Genomic DNA, 13,831 nt, shown 5'->3' on the forward strand with positions numbered 1-13,831 from the left:
TGGTTCTCTCCTGTATGGTAAAAACTTTCATTATGTGATTTTTCACTAACACTTTCATTTATTAATGATTTAATACATCGTCCTAAAATATTTGCCGTGACACATTAACTAACATTTCACTAACACTACACAACTTACGTATAGTTTTTACTCCTATGCGAACTAAAAGCTGCATTTTTGTAGGCATAATTCACACCTTAACACTTATTATTTTCACTTATAACACTTTCCATTTTATCTTTCATATTATTTTGTGTATTTAATTCACTTTTATTTTCAATATCGTTCTACACTTTCACTTCTACTTACTCTTATATCAATTTCCAATGCCTGTGAGAGTATCAGCATTCATCTCAGTTACCGCAAAAACTATGAATTTGATATTAATATCAATCATTTTGGATTATTTTTACATGTCTCGGTATTCCTTCTCCCCCCCCCCTCCGGTGAGTCCCAGCCTACAGCCGAATGGGATGAATTTGGAAGTTAATGCGATCGGAGTTTCACCATTGTTCTTAACGACTATGAAAACTATGAATTCGACACTAATATCGGTCATTTTCTACTAGTTTTACATGTCCCGATAAAAGCCCCGTGGTTCGAATTTTAAAAGAAAAAACGCTTCGTCTTGGTCTAGGGTCTGGATCAAGGTACCCGTGACCAAACTTTGGTAACTCGCTTTCCACTCGTCTGGTCCCCAGGTCGCGAGACACAAACAAACTGTTTATTCTATTCATATTATATAAAACAGATTTCAAATCAGACAGTCCCCCAGTTTCAAGATTTGGAAGATATGTCCCCCTCATCTTCCAGGATTTGCGTCAGTGCCCTCAAGATGTGTAAAGTAACATAAATAAATTAATTTGAAATTATTCTCTACGTTATACAAAAAATAGCTTTCCTCCAAAAGTTTCTAGCCTCACGTGCTTTCTTTTCAGCAAAACTTAAGGCTGAGTTGCCACTGGATCCTAACCACATGAGCTTCCGCTGAAAATCGAATCCGGATCTCCCGTGCCCAAGACGCTAACAGTTAGCCAATTTGGGGGAAAAGTCACTAAATCTTCGGATTGGACTTCCAGGACAACGAAAAAGAAATAATTTGGTGACTTATTTCGTGATTTTTATATGATGATTCGTCCGCATAGTTACATGTTTGTTGACCTTTGTGTTGCGAATAACTTCTTCTGTAATTCATAGTTTTAAGCACATGTTTCATTTTCTTCCTCTCTTTTTGTTTCAGGGCATTTGAATAATCGTGAGCAGTATTCGCAATTTGAGGGAAATTTCCCTAATCTAGGGAAATTTCGTAGGTAGAAAGAGAAAAGGAATTTTTCGATAAAACGTGGAAATCCAGGGAAATTCTGCCGCTGGCTGATTGACAAATATAAATGCCCACATTTTTATTTGTTCTTCAGAAATAAAACAATACAATAGTTTGTGTGTGTGTCTGTTCAAAGTATCTAATTTGAAGCTTTTTTGGCTGGATGTATTAGTGTGTATTTTTTGTTAAAAAAAAAAAAGGTGGAAGAAAAAGTAAAACAAAACAAAAAGCAAATGGATAAAACAAATGTGGTTAGCACTTCCTTTAATATAGCTACAGTGAGCAAAATAAGTATTCGTCCGGCCAGAACTGAAATGTTTGTACGCATATAATTTGCATTTAACTCAATAGTAAAAGTAAGAACGAACCACAGATATTTCATTACACTACATTTATATGTACCAAACGTAGAAATGAAGTTATTTTATATTCAAAGCATACGAAAACGTACAAATAAAATGAACTAAACATATTTCACGCCAAAAAAAGTATTCGTCTACTAAGAAATACTATTCATCTGTAATAGCTTGGGTCGTTGTGCCCCAACTTTTAATACTTTGTGGGTTCTCCTTTTCGCCGTATGACCTCTTGCAACCTCCTTGGCATTGATCTAACTAGATTTTCTGTCGTTACGCTGGTAATTTTCGTCCATTTCGACAACAATGCGTCTTAAAGATCAGTCTCATTTGAAATATGGTGTTTTCGTATGTTTGTTTCCAAAGAGTGCCATAGGTGCTCAATTAGATTTATGTCCGGTGATTATGGAAGGGTTTCCATCCACTTCGGAATATTGTATAAGAGCCACAGCTTCGTATTCAGCGCAGTGTGTTTCGCGTCGTTATCTTGGATGAATATGTAATCCCCTGCTAGGCCCATCTGCTCAACGCTCATGAGAAGATGTGTCTTCAGGATGTTGATATATGCTGTGTGATCCATTATTCCCACAATGAAACAATTTCCCAACCCCGTACGCACTCATGCACCCCCACACAACTACTGAGCAGCCCCTATACTTCACTGTAGCTGTAAGATTATTTTCCTCAAGTTCACAATTCTTTTCCCCTTATACCAGAACTCGTCCATCTTATTGAAACAAATGAAATGTGCCTTTATCAGTGAAAAAAAAAACTTATCCAGAAGTCGAATATATCGTTTTATGTGTGATGTTGCATACTCTTGGCCCTTTTTTTCTGTTGGTTTTTCTGATATATGGATTTCAGTGGGCTATTCGGGCTCCATATCAAGCTTCATGGAGGACGTTTCTCACGGTTTGGACTGACACTTTCTTTGGAGACTCCTGTTCGAGCTCCGCAGCTATGAGTGGTGCACTCACTTCGAATTCTTCTTAACTTTACGTACGATGAGACGTCTATCTTGCTGCGTTAGTTGTGATGGACGCCCAAATCTCGATAGATTCTTGTATGCTTTTGTCTTTTTAAACTTATATATGAAGCCTTTAATGATGGTAATAGGCTGACCAATCATAGGGGTCTATCACTGATCTAACTAGAGGATTTACTCTTACCAAACAATCATATCATCATTCGTCTTTCCTCTTCACTTGTTTCTTTTGATCTCCGGCCCATTTCGTCTTTCCTTGGTTGCTTTCTATTCGTTGTTGACTCCAATAGCAGCACACATACACTCTTCGACTACAGTTCACCAATTGACACAAGCGTCTGCAGCTATAGTACCCAAAGACACACGTTACGAAGAGTGTTTTGCTTCAGGTATAGATACAAGACGAATACTTTTTTGGCAATAAATGTGACGTCTCTCTTCTTTATTGTAACCTGTAGAAAACGAAAGACAAAGTTTCATTTGTTTCTTTCTTTATTTTATGCTGGAAAATATAGATGAACCTATGAGCGTATTGTTGTGCGATAGAGTCTTCTTTCCTTTAATATATGAGACGATTTATATTGTGTGCGCTTTGAGACGAATACTTATTTTGCTCACTGTATATTAAACTTATCACATAACTTCTGTTGTAATAATTGGACACTCAACAAACTAAATTAAAATTTGGTAAGAAACAGGAAAATTTTGATCAGCCGAGGGAAATTTCCACAGAAACTTAAGAACACTGATCATGAGGTTGCACGAGTTCGGCCGAATTTCAGCGTGTGATTATTCAGAATTCTGCTTTGATTTCTATGTCTTCCTTTTTAACGAAGAACAATGTCAACCTTTTTCTTTCTCTAAGACGTTAAACGCTACTACACGCTGCCAGAAAGAAGAAAAAATCTTCAATTCCCTTTAGTTTGCAAAGGTTGCAGAGAGGGGAATAAACAATACAGTGTTACCAATAGCATAAGAGTTTGCTGTAGAAGCATCAGCTGAAGTGAAGTGGTTATAAATCTTATTTTTCTTTGTGAACTTTTAACTTCGTGCACTTTTCCAACCTCATTTTTTAAATTTCTTTTAAGTGAATTTATCATATATATGTAATTTCACGAATAAATTTTAGGGACTTTTCACCCAAAATTGGAGTAATTTCATCCTCCGTTTAGCGACTTATGTCAATATGTTGGCAACATTGGACGCTAGAGCCACATCAGAGTTTAATTTGTGTGCCGTTAAGGAATGTGCTATTGCGATTGCTCTTGAGTATTAGTCTTTTGCCGATAAATACGAGTAGCCTACAGCACGAATCGGATCCATACTCCGAAGGGGAGAATAAGAAACAAAATCTAACATTCAGTGAGTCGAATGGGAAATGCTTATCCTTCAGATAGTTCAAACAAATGCTGCAAAGTATATGAAAAAAGTGGAGCAAATGTTTTCGCTGAACCGGAAATGAATTAGTTGCTTTTATTTGGAAGCATGTACTCCAAACAAGCAAAGTAAATGCCCCAAACGAGAATCAAATGCTTCCGAACTTTGAAGGTTCGAAGTGGGAACGATGGCGTAAGTAGTAAATCTACGTCACCTTAAACAGTACAAAGAGCAGGTGATTGCTGAGGAAAAAGATTAAAGAAATGTATATCGGCTTTCGGGAGAAAATGGTGAATAGATTAATTCTAAAATATTGTTGATAAGTGTTCACCAACGCCTTAATTGCGTTTTTTTTTTTTTTGTTTTTTTTTTTCGCATCGGAAAGCTGTGACTCAGATATTTTGAATTGTGTTGCTAAAAACAACATTCACACTAAATTTGTACGTTGTCAGATTCTGATTCCATTTCCGTGACTGAAAATTCCTCTTTTACGTAATTGCAGCACCCGGTAGAAAAGGAAATAGGGTAGAGACTCAGCTCTGTGCTGGTGCGCGAGCTACACGGTGAAGATGGAAGGGATTTTCTGTCTCTTGCAGAGAACAGACTGAAGCATACTGTTTCGAGAACAAGGGAGACTCCACAGTAGACTTGTATGGTTTACGGCACTCGTATACAAATTATTATGAAGGAAGAAATATAATTCTTTCCTAATACGCTTTACCATTTCGGAATTTAATTGCATCTGACGTATGCTTATTATTATTATTATTATTATTATTATTATTATTATTATTATTATTATTATTATTATTATTATTATTATTATTATTATTATTATTATTATTATATTTATTATTATTATTATTATTATTATTATTATTATTATTATTATTATTATTATTATTATTATTATTATTATTATTATTATTATTATTATTATTATTATTCAAATATTGAAGAAACATACAGTAAATATTCTAGAACAACATTTTAAATTGATTTACCTCTGAAATATCAAACAGAAAGCAAGCATGCGAAGCCACGGATAAGTGAGCAACTCAAAGAAATAATTATGAAACATCATTAAGAAGAGAATAGTCAATTGCAGCACCTTTCAGAACAACGACACATGTGACATCTCGGACCATTTTGAGTTATCAGTGGAATTATGCTCAATGGAAGATGTCGGGGATATATATTGAAAGTTTGGTGGTCCCCTTAGCCACGAGATGGCACTGGCGTACTGCCAAATGGTTTCTGACCAAGGATGCATAAATAAGGGCCCCGCAGACTACTCATTGCGGGGGGCCTCAAGCCATCAGGGGCCCCCAAATCGTGAAGTTGGATGTAGAGAAGAGGCCTCACTCCACGCTGTCCGCGGGCAGGCCCCTAAACTTTTAGTTACGCCACTGCAAGGATGTTATAGAATAGAGGGTCTGTCCATATGTAACTTCATCCTATTAACTCAATGAAGCCAGAAAAACAACCGAGCATCTTCACTACTCTCGTTTCCGCCACGAATGTTCGCTCAAAACATTGCAATTGTATTGGGCGGAGTTGGAATGGTGAAACTGTGACGTTTGCCTTCAAGATTTTGTTGTATAGACGGATCCTCTTTTCTATAACAGCCTTGTTTCCGACCGAAACAACGATATATGTCCTAACAGCACAGAATGTGCCAGGCATGGGCCACTTAGGTGTCGCAACTACTTTTTAGGTGCCCGACACTTGGCAGATATAATATTCATGTCCTAAGTATGTACTTCAGCTACCTACAGTTTTAGGTACTTGTTATACCTAATTGATATTTGCAACTATGTACCACAAATATAGCATTTATATACCTGGCTCAGTTTCGCACTCTAACAGTCATTTGTTTTTATGTCGTCACTTGGGACATATATCTGCCATGTTCTAGATACGTCCTTTAGGTATATACTGTTTCAGATACTCTAACAGCACAAGATGTCCTAGGCATGCTACATTTTGGTGTTCTAAATTCATCTCCTACATTTGATGCATTTGTTGCTTCTTTTTCTAAGCGTTGTATTTTAGAAGCAACAAACGCATCAATTTTATTAGATGGCAACTGTCGCCGATCATTTGGAAGTGGATATGGAAGAACCATGAAAGAAAGTAAATAGACCCTCGCCATTTTGTTATAAAATTACATGGCGAGTAGATTTTATCTGATCCCAAACGGTTATCGTCGAATATACGCGGTTAAAAGAGCACTCTGATTAGCCAAATTCAAAAGACCTCAACAATTTATTCTTCTACAAGCAACATTGGCTTCATTGTCTCCGTGGCCAAGTCGGTAGTGTATGTTGCTTGTAATCCAAGGGTTGGTGGTACGCGCCCACCGTAGGGTAGCCCTACATTTTTTTTACTTGTTTAAAGCGTTTTTTAGACTCACCTTAATGTAAACACATAACGTATATAGGCGATTGAACATGTTTTGGGGGAGTAATTTTGTGATTCATTGACGCTTACTGCATGGGGAACATAAGTAGAACATACTAGACACATTCCCCAGGTACATGTTAGGGATGTTCCTAGGGGCGGACATAGACTGTGACTTTCACTTGCCATCCATGTGATTTCTCTCTCAGAGGTACATAAGGCTATACTGGACACATTCCCATGTACCTGAGGGAACATGATAGGCATATGCCTGCTATGTGATTGTGCTGTTAGGGTGTTACAGTTTTTTTCTCTCGAAATCAGTAAAATGTAACATATGTCGTTGTTTGGCGGGATGCTTCAATTGTTAAATCATGTGGGACACTTAGGGTTATAGAGTGGAACACTTGCGTGGGGCGCAGAACTTCACGCGTATTTTGGAGATTCCATGTGTCCAGTGTTTCTTTCAGAAACAATATTCCCGGGGGACACACCTGGTATTCGGGGGGGGACATTTGGTATTCGGGGAGGGCACTGCTGATACAATTCTATTTATTATTATATTATAGACCTATTATTTTGGACTTCTCCGGGGGGTACTCTCAGAGCTTCGAAGGGCAATGCCCTCCCAAAAACAGGTCTGGAAGAAACACTGCATGTATCTGGTAGCAAACGCGCCTGCAGCTTGGAATAAGAGGGTTTGATTTTTGGTAGGAGCATATGTGATTCAGATTCTATATTAAATTGTAGGTTTTTGTACTTCTTCGTTCTGAAAATGAATGATGGAATGAATTATTCGTTTACTTAAGAAACGATCTAAATCAAATGTATATTTAAGTTTAAATACGAATAATAAATACGAAATAATAATAAATGTAATAAAACATTTTCGTATAAGTATTTTAGAAGTTAATAAATATTATAAGTAAGCTACATACTAAAAATGACTATTACTTAGATTTAAAAAAGAAATCCATTTAAAATTATGCTCTTAGGGCACGCATGTCAATGAATATCATATTTACAAAATCAGCTGAGAATCAAATGAAAGAAATATGTTGAACAGTGTTGGTAACAGGAATTGTTTTCCAATTTTTGAATAACTTAAATTCTTTGTTTTGAGTAAAGTATTTAAAATTCTGGTTAAGTCTGGGCTTTCGGCATCTATGGCCATTTTAGCCTGTTACTATGATGGATGACATCCCTGGACGATCACACTATCCGGGAAAGTAGGAGAAGAAAGGAAGTGACCAGCCACCTTGATATCATTCCAACATTTGCTGGTGTGAATAAGGAAAACCCAGGAAAAACTTCACTCTAGTTTCCTGGGGCTTGAAAAGGCTTTTACACCTTTCCGACCGAATGTCCACATAGATATCGATCCGCATCCATGCATCGCATCAAAGGCGAGAAAATGACCAAATATGCTACGTGGAGCCACTCCAGTAATTCTAATTCTATGGCATACACTAAATATATGATTATGCAATAGCAAATTCGTTGCAATTTTCGTGCAAGATCAGAATTTAAAGATAAGTGAAAAATCATTGGACGCCCTATAACTGGGAGGGGGAAATGGAATCGGTTTTGTTGCAAGGCATCGCAATACCCCCGGATTCATTGTGATACTCTCAATGTGGCTTCCCTCTTATAAAGCTGTCACTGTAGTAAGAGTATGTAATCACGTTACACGAGATTGAAGTATTTTCCTCGATACCAGGAGGTACACGCATGAAGTAAAGAGAAGAGCTTATTCATATACATTGAAGATGTTCATATACTTCAAATCACTTCAAATCACAATTCATGCTCATGCTTTGAATCATTTACTTCTGTTTTATTCTTACAAAACAATATATACAGTATACACTATTAATTAATTCTTTGTCAAGTTAATTGCTCAGGAATTTAAACTCTTAAAATTAATGATGATAGTGTATATGGTTGAGTTAAAGTGGGGAAAGATTAATTACAGTATTGAATAATTTACTAATCGTTATTTCCAACAATTATTTTACTCATCGTGAAGAGTGGCGGATCCAGAAGGAGGGGATAACTGACGTGGCCCACATCCTGAAGCGAAAAAACAGCTCTTTTCGTGTTTTTTCAACGACACAAGCCCACAATAGTATTTGTTTTCTAACTAATAATCTTTCAGCATATAGTTACTATAAACTAGCTAAATCCTCAACTGTTACACCAGGTGATATTTTGCTCCTTCCCCGCTCTTTCCAACTTTTTGCCCAAGAATGAAGAGATATAAAACTCCCGAGACAGAAAGTCTAACTTATGAAAAAGTATAATAGTTATTGGAAATTTTTCCTGTGATATTGCTCCTCGCCATCCCAAACACCAGAGGCGTATCTAGAAGGTAAGAACGGTGGGGAGGGGCAACCAGACCCCGGACTATGATAAGTATATAATGAGTTTACTATAAGCTTTCAAAAATGTATATAAGTAATAGCTTCAATTATTATTGTCACTCAAAAAAAAAAAAAAAAAAAAACTGCGGACCTAGCCCCCCGGCCGGATCTGCCTCTGCCAAACACTAACATAAAACCTCATATGTAACATAAAAGTAAATGAACATAAACCTTCATAGATTGTCCAGGCACATATGTTTAAAAAAATAAAAGCAAGCGACTTCAAGTTGAATTACCCATAGTTCTTTTTATACAAGCCATTAAAAAGAAGTTATAACATTGTGAACTATGGAAAAAATGCTTCTTTTTCAGTTACATCCTTGTAGAATTTCTGGCGCCGCTTTTGTTTCAGTCGGAAGAATACGCAGCCGAAAATACTCACGAAACAAGGACTATACTTTAAAAAAGGATATCTCTAATTTATTCCCCGATCTGCGCCCCCCCCCCCACTCAAAAAATCCCCATCTGCTCTTGTTCATAGCAAACAGCTTCTTAGACAAATTAGAAGCTAAAGTTATTCATATATTATAGACAGGTATGCAGGGCCGGATTTATGGGGGTGCAAAAGTGCACGTGCACCCCCTTCGTTGTAAATATACACTATCTAAAATGAGAAGCTAGGAGTGCAAATACCAACACCTTCCGAAACTTTCTGCCATCATGTTTCCATTCGGGACCTAAAAGAAAGCAGAGCTTTGGAAAAGCAATTGTTTAAATCGATTTTCTGAAGATTGAAGGAAAAGGATTCCCCAAGCAAAACAAATATAGCATTTGTCAAGTAGGGAAGAAAACAGAAGTCAGGAAGAGAGAACACTTTTTTCCTGCATAACACTTACGACCCTCTTTAAAATACTTTCCTCCGCCTATGCATCAGTGTTGACAGGGGTAAAGAATATTGTCACGTCAATTTGAAGAGTTTCAGTACGATTGGTTATTTTGGTAGTTTATTGTGCACCTCCGTGCCCTCACACAATCCTGGATCCGGCCCTGCACTTACGTATCACAAAATTTTACAGAACAAAATAAAAGTATTTCAATATCATAATATTTAGTTTTAAACCGGATTGAAAAGAACATAGTATTGGGAATGACTTTCATTTTTATTTACTCAGGGGGGAAACTTGATTGTTACCTGGAGTGTTAAGCCCTCTCTGGAAATGCGTTGTTCTCAACTAAATGATAAACAAGCATTGAACATATTTATACATTATAATCATGTGAAAATTTTCGTGTACATGAACTGTACAGAGTGAAGATCTTAAAATGCATATGCAGATCACTAAGTTGAATCATTACAAAAAAAAGTTAAATTCATTTTCGGAAACTGAATTTGTAATTGAGGTTTTCATAAAGATCTGTTCATAAAATGGCTTCCGCTTCTTTCTCTGTCCTGCCACCTAGCGGTAGAAAAAAGAGTAATATTCCCGCGTATACGTATAGAGAAAAAAGAAGAAATAGAAGTTCTCAGATTGTATTTAAATCTGGGAAGAAACTTTATTTACCATTAATTTTATTCCAATACTTAGTCTGTTTGTTACTGATGCAATAGTTTTCAAGTGAATAGCTTTTGTTGTATAAAGGATGCATAATTTTAAATTAGTGTTGCCCAAAATGGCCTTGGAAGCGTCATTCTCATTTTTCGTAATAGAAAACATAATTTCTCCATACACTGGCATTTGAATGGTGGATATATCAAATCTACCATATTTTTATCTTGAGAACACACTTCACTAATCAAGTGGCTTATGAAAAGTAAAGTAAAATTATGCCACAAATCACATTGCACATTTTGTTGAGGGCGCTGCGGTCGCTTCGACGCTGCCAAAACCCTGTAATGGAGGCGTATGAGTTTTGTTCGATCTTTGTCGCTTGCAACATTTAATGTAAATAGTGGTAAGTGCGCACATGTTTAATTTGTAAGTATCAAAGATGAGTGTGTTTACATCGCAAGTTACGCAAAGATGTTGTTTATTTCTTTATTGAATTGCGAAGTAAGTAGTACTCAATTCAAGCTAATGTGTAAGGAAGGAATTGTGTACAACACAACAGATAATGTAGTGAAATGTGTTTTACATGTTAGATGGTGACGGTAAATGTGGTTGTTAAGCTATTAAGTATGATACGGTGTGCAGCAGTGTGAAACGTTGTCCAAATTGTGATAAAGTTTACGACAACTATTAAGAAGTGACTGACGCCGAAAGTAAAGCACCATTTTCAACTGCAGCGCGTTGGAAGAAAATTCGTACGTTCTCAACAGTATTGATAAAGTGTAAAAGATTTTCTTTACTAATCAGGTTATAGCATTCTGATTAGGTGTTTTTGATGGCTTAATTTGATATAGATGCTAGAGTGAAAATGTTTGTGTGTGAATGTGTAAGCGCTGATTATACTAGTGTACTGTTTATATATATGGGCGCATGCAGTAGTGCTGAATTTATATACTTCGATCCTTTATAAGTATTACATGTTTTCTTTGTTAGAATTGTAATATATGTCGAGGTATTAACGCATTCCCCTACTTTGTAATGAATGCGCGGGAAATCGATTATTGCACCTAATGGAGTCTGATGTAGCCTAGTTTGTTTTATGGTAATGGTTACTGTGCCGTACAGAAATATTTCATTCCGTATGGTTTCATTTTGCAGTTTTTTGGCCATTTATTCCGAAGTTGGTCATCCGCGTAGGTTTTGGCAAAAAGTGTAATAATTGGTTCCTTTCTGTACCAAAGTTAAATATTTGATTGACGTAGAATTGCCAAGCGAGCGATAGCGAGTGAAGTCGAGTTAGAGCCCTGCAGGGCATGTTGTTTTTCCTCTTTATTGCAGCTAAATGAGAAGGGAGACCTGTGTTCTAGAACCTTGACGCCATGTTGGTTATGTTACTTACCCTTACATTGAAAGGTTTATTTAACTTTCTCCACGTTTCATTTATTGTTTAGACTACAATTTGGACTATTTTTAAATGTATTAATATATGAGTTTTATTTATTTTTAATAGATTTTCCTGATTATCGCTACTCGTGTTTACAAAACAAAGCTTATTACCTTCCTATAATCCTAACTTGAAGTAACCTTGCGCCAAATAGTTCCATGTTTAGAACCCTTTATATATGAAAATGAACGCAACTTTCGCTCTCCTTATACATTATCAAGCACACAAACGAACAAATTATTCATTTTTCAAATATTTCTAGAAACGGACGACCAACTTTGGAACTTGACCCTTTTTTTGGGACCGCGGGAGAGCTTTTTTCGAGATCCAGATGTATCAGGCAGTTTTGCGTTTGGTAATTAGATTTTCTTTGTCATATATACATTTCGGGCACTGCTATAATAGGATGAATTTTTATGCATGTTTCGCTTTTTAGTATAAAAATGCTTTCTTATATGGCATGCAATCAGTTATCACTACGTAATCAGTAATTGTCTTCATTTTTGCGGCAATTGGAGTAAATCCGAGTCAAAGTAAAATGTTGCCCAGTAAATTGTATTGTTAATGGTAGGTTTTGCAGGTACTGTAGGTAATTCACCATGTGGTAAGTCGTCCATAATCTTAAGTAAATGTGTGTCATTGTATAATTGAGAGGTTGAAATAGTTAAGTTGGTATTCTGAAGAGATGTTAAATATTTATTGACAGACGTTGTGGTTGGTGGGCAGTGGAGTCAAATCATAAATTTGACAATACTTATTGGTTTTGTAAATTCTTTCCCTGTCATTATTTTTCTTTCAGCATGTTTCCATCATGCCCACTTAAAATACACCATTTGAGATACCGGTAATAGTTTAATAGCTTTGCATGAAACGGTCGGTGTGATTTTATTTTTGTTTCCATACACCAGTCTTTCTGTTGGTGGTAATTTGGGATAGCATTTAGTATATCCTCCAAATCCATAGACGTCTCCGGCGCTGGAATTGTGACTCATAGTGACCCGAGTTGTAAACGACGTTTATGCGTATACCTACCTCGCTGATAGGCCTACTCCCTATGGACGTACCTTGTTACCGCTCAGGCATTCCTGCTGCGCTCCTGCCCTGACTCGATTAGGTAGTATCGTGGTTTGTATTGGCACCGTAGCACAAGTTGGTGTTTTATGCACTGTAGTTTTTATGGCGTACGCCCACACTGTATACTCATGATTAATTCACTTAGACACAAGGAACCGTAATCACTGCCAAGTGGCTTGGGAGACGAACTAAATGACCGTAATTTGTACCGTTTCTTGATTCTTCACTTTGAATGCTATAGGCCCTATGTTATTGGTTGTACGGCAGAACTCGAGCAAACGGTTTTCAGGTTAGATTAAACCTTTGTATTTGTTTTAGCAGAGCATGCACTAAATGAAGAGTTCCATTACTACTTGCAGACTGACTTCTGAAAGGCTGAGTTGAAATACAGTGCGGACGTATGGCATAAAAACTTCAGTGCATAAAATACAAACCAACTTGTGCTAGTTGGCCACTAAATAGCATGAATGGTATTACCTGACCAGGATAGCAGTGCGGTTTTGGAGGGATGGCGCTGCTGTTGTGTTTACATTAGTCCCAGAGCAAGCGCGGAGGGACAGGGGAGTGGAGTTTCACCCTGCAGTGTATCCAACGGTTTATAAAAGTTGCAGTTTAGATGTTATACATAGCCTAATCTGTTTACGCTTATTACAGAAAGCCATAAGTTATGTAGTTGTAGTGAACTGTTCCTGCAGTAATGCAGATGTATTGTAAATAGTGATATATGAATGGAAATTACCAATTTAAGAACACCATAGCACAATTGACAATTCAGTGAGCTTCTACCGTGTATTAAGCAGACTGTATAAAAATTGATTACGTTTTATTCGATTTCATTATAAAATAGGACCAGCCTGTAAAACGCAGGAATGACAATGTCAACGACTAAAAGGTTAATTTATGGTTGATATCTTGTAACTATAATTTTAAATCGTTTAGGTTAAGGTTCACGATACTTGCG

General features: G+C 36.7%; 1 protein-coding gene across 3 annotated transcripts in view; it reads left to right on the forward strand.

Annotated features, from left to right (window-relative positions):
• Window positions 1–10,297: 10,297 nt before the first annotated feature.
• Window positions 10,298–13,831, forward strand: part of Chro (chromodomain-containing protein chromator) — a 93,147-nt gene continuing 89,613 nt past the window's right edge. Inside the window, exon 1 of one of the 3 annotated variants that reach the window (XM_081740171.1) lies at window positions 10,298–10,758. The gene's annotated coding sequence lies outside the window, so the exon portion shown is untranslated. Of the gene's footprint in view, window positions 10,759–10,827; window positions 10,857–10,958; window positions 11,108–13,831 lie in introns of those variants that run through there. The other 2 variants (XM_081740172.1, XM_081740173.1) reach the window with 2 other exon arrangements.

This window comes from Thermobia domestica, chromosome 15, assembly GCF_964235325.1.
Source record: "Thermobia domestica chromosome 15, izTheDome1.hap1.1, whole genome shotgun sequence".
Taxonomy (NCBI): Eukaryota; Metazoa; Arthropoda; class Insecta; order Zygentoma; family Lepismatidae; genus Thermobia; species Thermobia domestica.